Here is a 16,476-nt window from a genome sequence, read left to right on the forward strand (position 1 = left end):
AAAAAGATTTTTTTTTTTTTTTAAAAGATTTTATGTATTTATTTGAAAGACAGAGAGAGCACGAGCAGGGGGAAAGGCAGAGGGAGAGGGATAAGCGGACTCCCCACGGAGTGGGGAGTTCATGCGGGGCTGATCCCAGGACCTGAGTGGAAGTCAGATGCTTAAAAGGCTGAGCTATCCAGGCGCCCCTCATGCTGGGCTTCTGATTAAATATGCAACTCAACTCACATGGATGATAACACAATAAGAACTAATATGTACTTCTTTTTTTTTCTTTTTTTTTAAAATTATGTTATGTTAATCACCGTACATTAAATCATTAGTTCTTGATGTAGTGTTCCATGATTCATTGTTTGTATATAACACCCAGTGCTCCATGCAGTACATGCCCTCTTTAATACCCATCACCAGGCTAACCCATCTTCCCACCCCCCTCTAATATGTACTTCTTAATGTTTGATGTAATCACTGTAAATGCAGGTTAAGAAGGTCAACAATTTTATCACCAATCCCTCATGGCAGGCTACCTCTAAAATCATAATGTGCAATGCAATAATCTTACTCTAATATAAAATAGTAAAATTCCATTTTCATCTATTACTTAAAAAAGAAAAAGAAAGAAAAGAAAAACCAAGTAAGCATTTGGAGATAAAATTGCTTGTGTTACTAAACAGTAGGTAATTAAGATAATTTCCTTTAAAAACTTAAATTGAAGTCAATCATCAGATAAGGAGATATTTACGGTTCAGATGGCGTCAGTTTTTCATGGTATAGAAAGGTGAAACTGTTGGGGAGAAACCATAGATGGGTTTTTGCAAACCTGTATCACCAGGGAGAAAAGTAGCAAAGAAATGGCAATGTAGACAAATAACAGGGTATCTCAATATTCCTAATGGTAGGAAGTCTCCCCAAACAAACAATTTACATGTATAACACTCATCCAACTGCATATGTTAACAGATAACAGTAAAGCAGTACTGAAATGGAACTGTTAGTCCATCTCCTGGTATGTCCAGATAAAGCTCTCCTTGGCTCCATCTTTGGGCTGACTTCAAGCCTCTCTCCCAAGGAATATTTTTGAAAAACAACACTTAAATGGCTGTAAATATTCAGTATACTCTTTTTTAAAGTTCTTTTTTTTACCTTTTAATATTATTGATCAAAATAATTAATAATTTCAGAGCCAGCAGAAACTTTATTAATGAAAATGTAAGTAAATCTAGGCATAGACATTATACCTTTCACAAAAAATTAACTCAAAAAGGATCATAAACCTATATGTAAAACACAAAACAGTAAAACATCTAGAAGATAACATAGGAGAAAATCTGGGTGACCTTGGTTTCAACAATGACTTTTCACATACAACACCAAAAAGCACAATCTATGAAAGAAAAACTGGCAAGTCTGTCTTCATTAAAATTTAAAAGTACTTTGCAAAAGACACTGTCAAGAGAATGAAAAGACAAGCCACAGACTGGGAAATATTTGCAAAACACGTATCCGATAAAGAACTTTTGTCTAAAATATACAAACAACTCTTAAAACTCAACAATAAGAAAATGAACCACCCAAATTTAAAATGGGCAAAGGAGGGGCACCTGGATGGCTCAGTCGTTGAGCGTCTGCCTTCGGCTCAGGTCATGATCCCAGGGTCCTGGGATCGAGCCCCACATCGGGCTCCCTGCTCAGTGGGAAGCCTGCTTCTCCCTCTCCCACTCCCCCTGCTTGTGTTCCTGCTCTTGCTATCTCTCTCTCTGTCAAATAAATAAATCTTTAAAAATAAATAAATAAATAAATAAAATGTGCAAAAGATGTGAACAGATGCCTCACCAAAAGATAAATACAGGTAGAAAACAAGCATATGAAAAAATGATCAATACTGTATTAGGGGATTGCAAATTAAAATGAGATATCATCATTTACCACAAGAATGGCTAAAATCCAAAACACTGACAACACCAAAGCTGGTAAGGATGTGGAGCAACAGGAAGAGGAATTTGTTGCTGATGGAAATGCAAAATGGTATGGCTACTTTGGAAGACAGTTGGGAATTTATAACAAAGCTAAACATAAGATCACCATACATTCTAGCAATCATGCTACTAGTTATTTATTCAAATGAGTTGAAAAGTTATGTCTACAAAAAAACCTGAATATAAATGTATTTTATAGCAGCTTTATTCATAATTGCCAAAAACTGGAAGTAATCAAGATGTCCTTCAATAGGTGAATAGATTGAATAGATAATTAAACTGTGGTATATCCATACAATGGAATAATATTCAGTGATAAAGAGAAATGAGCTATCAAGCCATGAAACACATGGAGGACACTTAAACACATATTGCTAAGTAAAAGCCAATATGAAAAGGCAACATACTATATAATTCCAACATACAACATTCTGGAAAGGGCAAAACTGTAAGACAGTAAAAAGATCAGTGGTTGCCAGGAGTTCAGGGAGAGGGAAGAAGGAATAAATAGATGGAGCACAGGAAATTTTCAGGGGTATGAAACTATTCTACATGATCCTGCAATGGTGGGTACATGACATTATGCATCTGTCAAAACCCCAAAAACACACGAGAGTGAACCCTAATGCAAATTATGGGCTTTAGTTAAAAAAAAAAAAATCTACTCCAACTGCCCTCATTTCACAGATGAAGACTCCGAAGCCCAGAAAGATCAAGAGACTTGCCCAAAGTTACACAGAAAATTAAGAGCCACAGCTATAATCTGTTATTATGAATAAAGGTCAAAAAGAGGGCTATGATGGATGTTGGGAGGTGTTAATTTAATTCAGCCCTGTTAATACTTGAGTTGGGCTACCATTAAAAGACCTCTGAGGCTTTCTGACAGTGTGAGACATTAAACACAATAAGGGTACAAAGAATAAAGAATTCAGCTTAAATTTTGATTCTTCCATTTTAAATACAAGTATAAATAAAAGGCTAAGCAACTGGAGCTGCTGAGATGGCACCTCAAGAAGGCAGAAAGCCTTTGGGGAAGGCAGAAGAATGAACATTTGAGCTCTAACTTGGTATTTAAGCTCTATTGTTGGTATCCCCCCCCACAAAAAAAATTCTGTCATGAGAAAAAAAGCAGTAGCTTTTTTTCTGAACACCTGCCCTTTTTAGAGGAAGGGATAGAGCATTGTAAAGAAGTTAAAAACATGAGTTTTGTCAGGAGGCAGACAGGCAAGGTTTCCACTTCTGGCTCTGCCATTTACTAGTTTAAGTGTTTGGAGGCAAGTTATTTAAACTCTCTGAGCCTCAGCTTGCTTATCTGTAAAAATGGGGATAATAATATCTACTTCATAGAGTTATTGGAAAGAAAATCCATATAAATCACCTGGCATAATACAGGCACAGAGTAAACACACTGTGAATATTAACTACTGATAACAGCAATTATAACTATTAGATTTTACATATGCGTGTATGTGTATTAAGCATATGTCTCAAAAGTTTTTAGAATTAGATAGGACATGGGAAAACAAATATATAAACAGAGGAAATGGTGCCAAGCACTTAAGTGCATTATGTAAATACATTATTTTACGGAGTCTTCTTAACAAGCCTATGAACTAGAGATTCAGCCAGTTGGTCAAGTATTTGAGGAGCATCTACCATGTGTGAATCACTGTTTGAGGCACTGAGAGTATAGTAGTAAACAAGACAGGGTCCTTCATACAGAAGAACACAAAATAAGCATAAAACAAATAAATATGTTCAAGTGGATAACTGAATTGCTGTGATGAAGATTAAAAAGGGTATTAGGTGGTCTCCTTTAGCTAGAATGGTCAGGTAAAACCTCTCTGAAGATAGGAATTTTGAGATGAGTCTAAAACAGCAAGGAAGGCAGTCATGTGAAAATTTTAGGTAAGAGCATTGTGAGTAGAAAAAAAAGCATATGCAAGGATCTTAAATTTGGTATATTCAAAGATCAGAAATGGATAATAACATGTTCTGTATTTTATAGACAAAGAAAATGGGGTTTTAGAAAGATTAGCAATCTGTATAAGGTAAATGGCAGAGGCAAGAATTTAAATGTCTAATTTCAAAGTCAGTGGTCTCATGGAATTGCTATCCTGCTTCTCCCCAAAGTCAGCAAAACATCTCAATCAGCTATGGAACAGTCCTGTTTCCCAATCTTCTGAATGTACTTATGAAAATTTACCAACTGAAAGCAGCTCTAAATTCAATAACATCTGTTTATTTGTTGTATCAAAAATAAGGTAGAAAATATGAAACTAAGAACTCTAAACAGTGTATAACTGTATCATATTAAATAAAATTTTATGTGAGTGGTAATTATATTTCCCTGAACTATACATTCTTTAAATGTTTCACATCATATAGATATGTTATTGATGAAATATGGTGTTTTTAGTAATTTTTATAATAAAGCTGGACATGGAGTCCTTGCTCAGAAATATAATCTTTTATGCTACTATTTTATGAGGAAAAATAATTGCCATATTTTTACTTTTTATAAATTTTCACAATTAAGAAGCTTAAAGCACAAAATACTATTAAAAATAAATTGTAAATGTGAGAAAAATGAAATATAACTCAAGGATCTCATTATAAAATCTTAGAGAATGTTGGCAATAATAGGATTATAGCACTCCAGTTCAACTACAAAGCACTTTATAAACACTTCATTAATCTCAATCAAACTGAAGGACAAATATTACTTTACATAAAGATGATTATTTTATTTATTTATTTATTTTGAGAGAGAGAGAGAGCAAGTGTGGTGGGGGTTGGGGGACAGAAGGGACAAAGGGAGAGGGAAAGAGAGAATCTTAAGCAGGCTCCCTCCCTACCATGGAGTCCAAGGCAGGCCTCGAACTCATGACCCTGAGATCATGACTTGAGCTGAAATCAAGAGTCGGATGCCTACCCGACTGAACCATCCGGGTGCCCCAAAAGATGATTATTTTAAAAGATACCTTTTTTTTTTTAAGATTTTATTTATTTATTTGACAGAGAGAGAGATCCCAAGTAGGCAGACAGGCAGGTAGGCAGAGGGAGAGGGAGAAGCAGGCTCCCTGCTGAGCATGGAGCCCGATGTGGGGCTCGATTCCAGGACGCTGGGATCATGACCTGAGCAGAAGGCAGACACTCAACTGTCTGAGCCACCCAGGCACCCCTAAAAGATACCATTTCTTGAGTATCAATATAAGCCAGATGCAAATCTAAAAACTTTATATACATTATCTCATTAAATCTACACAACAGTCATTGGAAAGTAGGTAATTATCCTCCTTGTACACATAAGAAAACTAAGGCTATCTTATCTCTGATATCCAAGGTTAGGTAGGTTAAAAAAATTGGCGAAATTCATACTCCTAGCAAAACACAGACTTAGGATTCAAATCCAAGATTCTGGGGCTCTGAGGTCCATGCTCTTCTCACTATTTGAATATACAATTATACCTCTCAACAACAGTTAAGATTTCATGTGTAAAAGTTGTTCTAAAGCAGTACTAGGTACCGTTCACTTGCATGACTTATAAGTCCTTCAAACAAGATGATAAAAACATGTCCAAACCTGGACTCAGTATCTTGCCATCCCAAGACTGGTATTTCTAGTATATGCCCTACTCTGATTAATGGAAGGAGTTAGTCTTAACCATCTGGGTAGTAGTCAACCCATGACTTTTCTTTTTTATCTCCCGTATCCAAATAGTCACTAAATTCTGTTGATTCTACCTCCTAAATACCATCCTTTCTTCATTCTCTCTGATATAGACCTTCAGCTACTACCCTATCTCTATGCCTCACTGTTCAGCCAAGCTTCTTCAAAGAGTGGGCTATATTTCACATAGATTATACACTTCTTAAGGGCAATTCTGAACAGGAGCTTTTTAAATATGCTGCTGTATACTTATTGCCAATCACAGAGTTGTCCATAGTAGGTTTTCAATAAACACTGAATAAATGAATGCAAATATCTGGCTTCCATCCCTCCATCCCCCTGTGAGTGAAATGAAAAAGGTCACTGATGAATTTCTGATATGAAAACTGCCCTGTCTTCTTTAAAAATTAAACCCAGATCCTCTGAGGTTGACAATGAAAGAAAAACCTCCATATGCAGAAGGGCAAATTACTGAGTACCAATTATTGTCCTCAATATTCACTTTCCCTTGGAGATCTTATAAGCACTGTCCCTACCCACTGGCTTTCACTGGGAGAAGGGTACTGGTCCCCCTATAATGCTCCTTCCTAGTTAGATCTATGATCATATGATTCTTTTCTTTCTGTATTTTGATACAGTAAATATAAAGTTATAAAACTTAAATAAGACTTTATTAAGGCTAGAGAATAATAAAAGAGAGCACAGATAATAAAAGGAAACCAGGTAGCAAATATTCAAAGTTAGGATTTTCTCTCTGGGGCTTTTAGGCCCCATTCTATCCTACTTACTGATCTATCTTCAACTGGTTAGCACTATTTTAGCACCCACCACTCAAAAATTCATGCCTACCATATCCCCTCCTTAAAGACTAAACCTAGGAAAGCCCACAGAGATCCAGACTTACCCATGCCCACTTACTTAAATCCTTTTTCTGAGTTGTAGTTTCCTGAGCTGGAACCTGCCTTTTGGTACAAGCCAAACAAGAGAAATGCCAGCCCTTTAGGCGAGACTCTCCTATCCTCAGGGAGCAGCATGGTTTTACCCTACAGGCCATCCCAAGTCAATCAATCCTTTTTTTTTTTTTAAGATTTTATTTATTTATTTGTCAGAGAGAGAGCGCACAAGCAGGAGGAGTGGCAGGCAGAGGGAGAAGCAGACTCCCTGCTAAGCAGGGAGCCCGATACAGTACTCGATCCCAGGACCCTGGGATCATGACCTGAGCCGAAGGCAGCTGCTTAACCAACTAAGCCACCCAGGCGTCCCTTCAAGTCAATCAATCTTTATCTCAACACAGCATAGTTATTCAATATTAGTGTGGAAATATATGCCAGATGCATATATTATACTGTAACAGGGGCTACTAGTTGTCAACCCATCTAGAAACTTCAGCTTTCTAGACCTGTTGGTAGCATTGTGCATACTGACTAATCATTCCTTCTGAAATTTTCAAATCTCTCGGTTACCCATCTCCTGGTTTCCAGATTATTTTCTTCTTTTCTAGTTAGTTTCAGACTACCCTGGCTGATTTCTAATTCTGCATTCTCTCCACAGCCAAGTGTATTCACTCCCATGGTTATAGTATAATGCTAACATAGTGGTTAAGTTTTGGGTCAATTCTACAATTTTTTTTTAGCCATGTAAGCATAAAATAATTTATATGCAAAGCATTCAACAGAGTGCCTGAAACACAGTAAACATTTAGATATGGTAGCTTAAAAGCAAAATAAAACAAAATATTCCAACAGACTTACAGTTTTCAAATATATATCTCTAGCTCAGACCTTGTTGCTAAGCTTAAGACCAATGTACCTCCACATGAGATGTGGGGCCTAGGAAAACTTGGTTACTCTCTGAGGGCTGAACTATAAATCAGTATATAATGGACCAAAGCAGATATATGCAAAGTTAGCTTATAGAGTCAGAGACTAGGCTACAATATAAATGTTTTAACAGGGACGCCTGAGTGGCTCAGTCGGCCGAGCGTCTGCCTTCGGCTCAGGTCATGATCCCAGGGTCCTGGGACTGAGTTCCATATTGGGCTCCTTGCTCAGTGGGGAGCTTGTTTCTCCCTCTGCCTGCCACTCCCGCTGCTTGTGCTCTCTCTGACAAATAAAATCTTAAAAAAAAAATAAATGTTTTAACATTTTTAACAAATGTTTTTATTAAAAAGAAGAGTCAGGAATGGAAAAAGAGAAAAAGCAACTCAGAGAAGAAAAAAAATGAAGGTAATTAAAGCTCTACTGTGGAGGTTCTCATAGTTAAATGCTATTAAGTGACCACAACATGTCTCTAGCTTCCTTTGTTCTGATTCCAAGTTCCTAAGCAATCTGATGATTTTTCATGTAATTTGCTTACAGAGAAAACTCCTTGGTCAGAGAGACTATATGCTATCTACTTGGCAAATATCTCAAAATATACTAATAAACTGGCATCCCGATAAATCCATCAGTCACTCACATACACATATACACACACACAATCTCCACGTCTCACAAACTCTTGCACACTTAGCAAGATTGTGTTTTTAAGCTTCCAGACTCATTCTCTGAGGCCAGCATTACCTTGATCCCCAAACCAGGCAAAGACCCCATCAAAAAGGAGAATTTCAGACCAATATCCCTGATGAATATGGATGCCAAAATTCTCAACAAGATCCTAGCTAACAGGATCCAACAGTACATTAAAAAGGATCATCCACCACGACCAAGTGGGATTTATCCCCGGGATGCAAGGGTGGCTCAACATTCGCAAATCCATCAATGTGATAGAACACATTAATAAGAGGAGAGAGAAGAACCATACAGTCCTCTCAATTGATGCAGAAAAAGCATTTGACAAAATACAGCATCCTTTCCTGATTAAAACTCTTCAGAGTATAGGGATAGAGGGAACATTCCTCAATTACATAAAATCCACCTATGAAAAACCCAAAGCAAATATCATTCTCAATGGGCAAAAGCTGAGAGCCTTTACCTGAAGATCAGGAACACGACAAGGATGCCCACTCTCTCCACTATTGTTCAACATAGTACTAGAAGTCCTAGCAACAGCAATCAGACAACAAAAAGAAATAAAAGGTATTCAAATTGGCAAAGAAGAAGCCAAACTCTCTCTCTTCGCAGATGACATGATACATGATACTTTATGTGGGAAACCCAAAAGACTCCACCCCCAAAGTACCAGAACTCATACAGCAATTCAGTAATGTGGCAGGATACAAACTCAATGCACAGAAATCAGCTGCTTTCTTATACACTAACAATGTAACCATAGAAAGAGAAATTAGAGAATCGATTCCATTTACAATAGCACCAAAAACCATAAGATACCTTGGGATAAACCTAACCAAAGAGGTAAAGGATCTATACTCTAGGAACTGCAGAACACTCATGAAAGAAATTGAAGAAGACACAAATAGATGGAAAAACATTCCATGCTCATGGATCGGAAGAATAAACATTGTTAAAATGTCTATGCTGCCCAGAGCAATCTATACTTTCAATGCCATCCCGATCAAAATACCAACGGCATTTTTCAAAGGGCTAGAACAAACAATCCTAAAATTTGTATGGAATCAGAGAAGACCCCGAATCGCCAAGGAAATGTTGAAAAAAAAAAAAACAAAGCTGGGGGCAATCACGTTGCCTGATTTCAAGGTATATTACAAAGCTGTGATCACCAAGACAGCATGGTACTGGCACAAAAAACAGGCACATAGACCAATGGAACAGAATAGAGAGCCCAAATATGGACCCTCAACTCTGTGGTCAAATAATCTTCGACAAAGCAGGAAAAAATATGCAATGGAAAAAAGACAGTCTCTTTAATAAATGGTGCTGGGAAAATTGGACAGCTATCTACAAAAGAATGAAACTCGACCATTCTCTTACACCATACACAAAGATAAACTCAAAATGGATGAAAGACCTCAATGTGAGACAGAAATCCATCAAAATCCTAGAGGAGAACATAGGCAGTAACCTCTTCGACATTGGCCACAGCGACTTCTTTCAAGACACGTCTCCAAAGGCAAGGGAAACAAAAGCGAAAATGAACTTTTGGGACTTCATCAAAATAAAAAGCTTCTGCACAGCAAAGGAAACAGTCAACAAAACAAAGAGGCAACCCATGGAATGGGAGAAGATATTTGCAAATGACACCACAGACAAAGTGCTGATATCCAAGATCTATAAAGAACTTCTCAAACTCAACACCCAAAAAACAAATAATCAAGTCAAAAAACGGGCAGAAGACATGAACAGACACTTCTCAAAAGAAGACATACAAATGGCTAACAGACACATGAAAAAATGTTCATCATCATTAGCCATGAGGAAAATTCAAATCAAAACCACACTGAGATACCACCTTAAACCAGTTAGAATAGCAAAAATTCACAAGGCAAGAAACAACAAATGTTGGAGAGGTTGTGGAGAAAGGGGAACCCTCCTACACTGTTGGTGGGAATGCACGTTGGTACAGCCACTTTGGAAAACAGTGTGAAGGTTCCTCAAAAAATTAAAAATAGAGCTACCCTATGACCCAGCAATTGCACTCCTGGGTATTTACCCCAAAGATACAGATATAGTGAAAAGAAGGGCCATATGCACCCCAATGTTCATAGCAGCAATGTCCACAATAGCCAAACTGTGGAAAGAGCCAAGATGCCCTTCAACAGACGAATGGATAAAGAAGATATGGTCCATATATACAATGGAATATTACTCAGCCATCAGAAAGGATGAATACCCAACTTTTGCATCAACATGGATGGGACTGGAGGAGATTATGCTAAGTGAAATAAGTCAAGCAGAAAAAGTCAATTATCATATGGTTTCACTTATTTGTGGAACATAAGGAATAGCATGGAGGACATTAGGAGAAGGAAGGGAAAAATGAAGGGGGGGAATCCGAGGGGGAGATGAACCATGAGAGACTATGGACTCTGAGAAACTGAGGGTTTTGTGGGGGTGAGTGGGGGGATGGGTTAGCCCGGTGATGCGTGTTAAGGAGGGCACGTATTACATGGAGCACTGGGTGTTATACGCAAACAATGAATCATGGAACACTACATCAAAAACTAATGATGTATTGTATGGTGACTAACATAACATAATAAAAAAATAAGAATAAAACTAAACTAAAAAAAAAAAAGACTGTGTTTCTAAGCCCACAGGACTTAGGAGTGCTGTTTTTTTATGGTAAATTCATCAATGAATTTCATAATAAAGGCCTCTTAGAGACCAGCCAGTCAGCTTTTTCCTTGATTAAAGCACTCTTCATTTAAAGCAGCAACTCCTCGGGGCACCTGGGTGGTTCACTCCATTAAGCCCCTGTGTCTCCCCTATTCAGTGGGGTGTCTGGCCCTCACCCCCTTGTGTATGCCGCACTCTCTCAAATATATAAATAAAATCTCTTAAAAAAAAGACAAATTTTCTAAAATGTTTTCATTATAATAAAGTACCTGCTACCAATTATCTTGTGTTTTTGTTAACAACAGATAAATATGCAATAACTTTGAAAATTCTGTGACATTATATTTTTCTTCCATTCATCCATCAAATATGTACAAAGTTCATACTAGATGCCAACCCCTGTACTCAGAGCTGCAGATGATGAGCAAAAACCAACACAGTTGCTGCTCTTCTGTGCTTAAGCTTTAGAAGCAAACACACACTGGGGCACCTGGGTGGCTCAGTCAGTTAAGCATCCGACTCCTGATTTTGGTGCACGTCATGATCTCAGGGTCATGAGATCAAGCCTGACGTGCTCCACGCTGGGTGTGGAGTCTGCTTAGGATTCTCTCTCCCTCCCTCTGCCCCTTCCCTGCCCCCCTGCACACACACTATCTCTCTCAAATAATAAATAAATTTTTAAAAAGAAGCAGGCACACTTTCACAAAATTATCACAGACCATTATAAAACTACATTTTTAACTTATTAGCAAGTAGAGACATGCGTTAAAATAAGAGTATATTTATAATAGGGACATTTAATCAGATCAGGGAAACTGAGAAAGCAGTATTTGAGCTAAGATCTATAGGAAGGGAAGTCAAAGACAGGCTAAAAAAGTCTGGACAAAGAAAACAGTACAAAGGTACTGCATCTATACTCACTGTCTCCAGTTCTTCTCCCATTCTCTCTTAAATAAAATGACCATCTGACTTTTATACTCTTTACTCCACCAAAACTGTTCTCAAGATCTTCAATGACCTCCATTCTACTAAATACAGTGGTCAGTTATCCTTATCTCACTTAATCTAGAGCAGCGCTTCACATACTTAGTACTCCTTCCTCTTTAACCACTTTCACTTGGCTTTTAGGACACCACACTCCGGGTTTTCCTCTGTGTTCACTGGCTGCTCCTGCATAGTCCCCTTTGCAGATGACTCCAGATCGACCCAAACTCTATGGAGCACCTCTTTTTGTGACACCAACAATTCTCAGGCTTTAACTGCTATTAAAACACTACTATGAAATCCAATTATTCTATCTACAGTCAGGTCTTTCATCTCATCTCTATACTCTTTTACCCAACTTGCCAACTCCACACTTCTACTTGAATATCCTAGAGACATCTCAAACTTTACATGGCCAAACAAAACTCTTGACTTCCACCTCCCTAGCTCCGTACACAAACCTGGAGACTTTCCCACAACATTAAATGGTAATTCCTTACTTCTTATTGTTCGGCCTGAAAACTTTGGAGTCATCTTTGACTCCTATACTCTCACATCTCATATCTAATCTATCAGTAAAACTTGTTGGCTAAACTATCATAATAGATCCAGACTCTGGGCCTCTTCCCATTGCCTCCACTGTTAGCACTTTGGTCCAAGCTACCACTATCACCTCTCATCTGGAGTATTACTCTATTTTTTTAATTTTTTTTTATTTTTAATTTTATTTTATTAATAAGGGTATGTTAGTCACCATACATTACATCATTAGTTTTTGATGTAGTATTCCATGATTCATTGTTTGTATATAACACCCAGTGCTCCATGCAGTACGTGCCCTCCTTAATACCCATCACCGGGCTAACCCATCCCTCCACCCCCCTCCCCTCTAAAACCCTCAGTTTGTTTCTCAGAGTCCGTAGTCTCTCGTGGTTCGTCTCCCCCTCCGATTTCCCCCCCTTCATTTTTCCCTTCCTACTATCTTTTTTTTTTTTTTTTTGTAACATATAATGTATTATTTGTTTCAGAGGTACAGGTCTGTGATTCATCAGTCTTACACATTACTTTAGCTTCCTAACTAGTGTCTCTGCTTCTACACTTGCTTCGCCCTGGTCTATGCTCAACACAATTTCAAAGAAGTAATCATTTTAAAAAGTCAGATCATGCAACTGATCTGCTCCAAGCCCTCCAATGGTTTCCTATTTTAATTAAAAAGTCAAAGTCCTTTCAATCACCTATGTGACCTCCTTTTCTGTGATCTCATGTTATTTTCCTCCCCTGCACTCGCTGCGCTCCAGCCACATTGCTATTTCTTTGCTCCTGCCCACAGGCCTTTGTTCTCGCTGTTCTCTTCACAGGAATGTTCTTCCTCCAAGTATCTGTACAACTTATTCCTCCTCCTACTTCAGATCCCCTCAAATGTCCCCTTCTCTGACCACCTTATTTAAAAGTGAACCTTGCCCCCCACAATCTGGCACTTCTTAGTCCCCTTCCTGGTTGGCTCTTATTTTTCTCCACCACATTTGCCTTCATTTACCACATATATTACATATTTATTGTCGATCTCCCCTTAATAGATGCAAGCTCTATGACAGTAGGGACTTTTGTACAGTTGACCTTTGAACAACGTGGGGGTTAGGAGTGCCAACTCCCCACCAGGAAGTAAAAAAATCCCACAAATTTTAATCCATATAACTTCTGATGCCTCCCCCCAAACTTAACTACTAAAAGCCTACTGTTGACCAGAAGCCTTATGGATAACATAAATGATTAACACATTAACACATATTCTGTATTCGTACTATATACTGTATTCTTACAATAAAGTAAGCTAGAGAAAATAAAATGTTATTATGAAAGCCATAAGGAAAATAGATTTACACTATATTTATCAAAAAAAATGCACATGTAAGTGGACCTCTGTAGTTCAAACCCATGTTGTTCAAGTGTCAATGTATATTGTGCTCAATGACATATGTGATTGTCCCATTACAAAGTAGCTACTCAACAGATATTTGTTGAGTCTATAAATGGATGAAGGGAATATGAGAACCAGTGACTGAAGAAAAGATCTGTATGGCTGAAGCAGATAGGTGGAGAGTGGTAGGTATATTAAAGTGACGATGGAGAGGTGGAAAGAGACAAAATGATATTATGCTTAACAAAGAAGTTTTGCCTTAAGAATAGTGAGACAGCAATGAATGATTTTAAGAGAAAAATCTAGTCAGAACTGCATTTCAAAAAGATCATTATGGCTCCAGTGTGGAGAACTAATGGAGAAAGGCCAGAATGAATAATCGCTATTGCAGTGGTCTTGGCAACAGATTATGGCAATTTGGAAAAGACTGCGCTTGTGTAGATGGTGGGAGAAGGATGGATTTGGAGGATATTTGGGAGATGAAATTGATAGGACTTGGTAATAATTGGTTATAGAGGTATGAAGGACAGGAATAAATCAATAATGCATAGTTTTCAAATTTTCAGAAGTGGATGGTAGGATTGTTAACTGAAATAGGAAACACTGGTTAAGAATCAGACTCATTAGAGATAACCATGCATTTGGTTTTAGGCATGTTGAACTTGAGGTGCTTTTGAGATATCAAAAAAGAAATACCAAGGAAATGGATATATGAAAGCTGGAAAGGTAAAGGTGGGTGGAGGTATACATTTAAAAGTCATAGGTGGTAGCGAAACCATGGGTATGGAAGGGATTATATTCAACTATGCAGTAAAAAGGGGACCCAGATTTAAGAAACTACCCTACTCTTTGTGCAATGGACAAAAGAGGATGAGCCCAAAAAAGGACAAAAAAGGAATGTCTTTTTTAGTTTTTGAAATCATACTCATAAGAAGTTCACATTTTTAAAAAATTCTGATTTAAACCAGTAGCAGAGAATGTAGCAAGGCTTTCCAAATTAGACCAATTCACCAAAACTATAAATCTGTTCAAGGACAGGTCACTTTCAGAAACTATCTGGAAAATTCACGGTACTTGTCTCTTCACAGCTTCAAAGTACATCAATACACAAAAAGTTATCCCTCCCAAAATATAGGTGATTTGGCTTATTTGCAGCACTTCTGAGCCTCACCATATGCTGTTCTTTTAGCCCTCTTTCCCTGGGATGAAGATTTCCCCGACTTTCCAGCATTAAGCTACTGATCTTCTTTCCAGCCATCCCAGATAGCCAGATATCATATTGTACTGTAATTGTGTGTTTAACCATTAGATTCTATAACTAGATAAGGAATGTGTCTTTTTCACTGTTGTATACTCAGTACCTCACAAGTCTAAATTTTTATCTTTTTTATTTTTTCATTTTATTTTTAAAAGTTTTTATTTAAGTAATCTCTACACCCAACATGGGGGCTGGAACTCACCACCCAGAGATCAAGAGTTGCATGCTCTTCTGACTGAGCCACCCAAGCGCCCCATGGCTCAATTTTTAGAAACACATCTATTCCACAATGTGAAGAATTAAAATCTAATTTGGTTTTCAGTCCACTGACTGCCTTTAACACCTTGACTTTTCTCAAGAGGAATGACTTTTTAAAAACAAATAGTAATTTTTAAACAGATGAATCTTCCAAATATACTAATTTTGGAGATTTTTATAGGTCTTTTTTCATATAATATCCTTAAAGCCTGCAAACATTCATAGCTAGGAATACTGGGGATTCTTTTCCCCTTAGTCTCATACAAAATGGATTTGACAACTCGCTTTCAAAGCCCTGCGTGGGATTTCATTTGAGCGCATAAAACACAGAACACCCCTATACAATGCCAAACAAAAGTGCAATTGCACAGAGATACCCAATTCCTCGCGCGCGAGTCCACCTGAAAGGGCGGAAGCAGAGGCCGCAGCAAAATGCACCGGTTTCCACAGCATCCCTCCAGCCCGGCCTTTTGCTGCTCCCTAAGACCCTTGGGATCGCAATCACTCCTCGCGCCTTAAGGCGCCCTCGGCCTGGGGCATTCGGACTACTCCTTCCCAGGCAAATTACTGGACACTATCCCTGGACTAAGGAGGACAGCTTTAGATAGCTTGGTCTCCAAAATCCCTGAGGAAATGGAAGAAGGAAAAAATCCTGTCAAAGAAAAATTGGCAGCCAAAGCTACAGTGCTCACCAAGTCGACGCTATCAACCTCCGTCCGCCCGCGCTAACCGTTGGCTCGAAGGCCGCTACAGGCAACGTCGCAGTGGCTCCTGGGGACTGTAGTTTCTATCGCCGACAGAACGCGTCGGCCCATCCAAAAAAAAAAAAAAAACCACATTTCCCAGAAGTCAATGCGAGACCGCCCTGCCCTCTTAAATCTCGGATTTGGCGTAATAAAGAGACTGTCACTATTTTCAGGCTAATCTTAAATTTCGATTCAATTTCTTCCAGGTGTGTGTTTACGCCCTCTTTCTTTGCCGTGCTTGTCTTGTCTGTTATAGTTTCAGTATACTTCACTCCTTACTTTTCTTTCCCCTTCTCCAGCCTGGATAATCCAAACGCCAGGTGACGAAAAACGCCCCCGACGCAAAAATGCCCCTTAGGCGCATGCGCCTTGCTCGCCATCACGCATGCGTAGCAGCCGGCAGCAGTTGGCGGCCGCTCGCGGACTTGGGGTCTGGAGGTAGCCGGCCGGAGGGCGGGGCTTTTTCCA

The 16,476-nt window shown here is 38.5% G+C and overlaps 1 protein-coding gene across 14 annotated transcripts in view; it reads right to left on the reverse strand.

Moving 5' to 3' along the window:
• Window positions 1–16,460, reverse strand: part of CEP57L1 (centrosomal protein 57 like 1) — an 81,979-nt gene extending 65,519 nt beyond the window's left edge. For 3 of the 14 annotated variants that reach the window (XM_078054902.1, XM_078054891.1, XM_078054892.1), the window contains exon 1: window positions 15,955–16,457. The gene's annotated coding sequence lies outside the window, so the exon portion shown is untranslated. Of the gene's footprint in view, window positions 1–742; window positions 821–15,639; window positions 15,866–15,954 lie in introns of those variants that run through there. The other 11 variants (XM_078054896.1, XM_078054900.1, XM_078054899.1 and 8 more) reach the window with 8 other exon arrangements.
• Between the last annotated feature and the right edge of the window lie 16 nt (window positions 16,461–16,476).

Source organism: Halichoerus grypus, chromosome 9 (genome assembly GCF_964656455.1).
Source record: "Halichoerus grypus chromosome 9, mHalGry1.hap1.1, whole genome shotgun sequence".
Lineage (NCBI taxonomy): Eukaryota > Metazoa > Chordata > Mammalia > Carnivora > Phocidae > Halichoerus > Halichoerus grypus.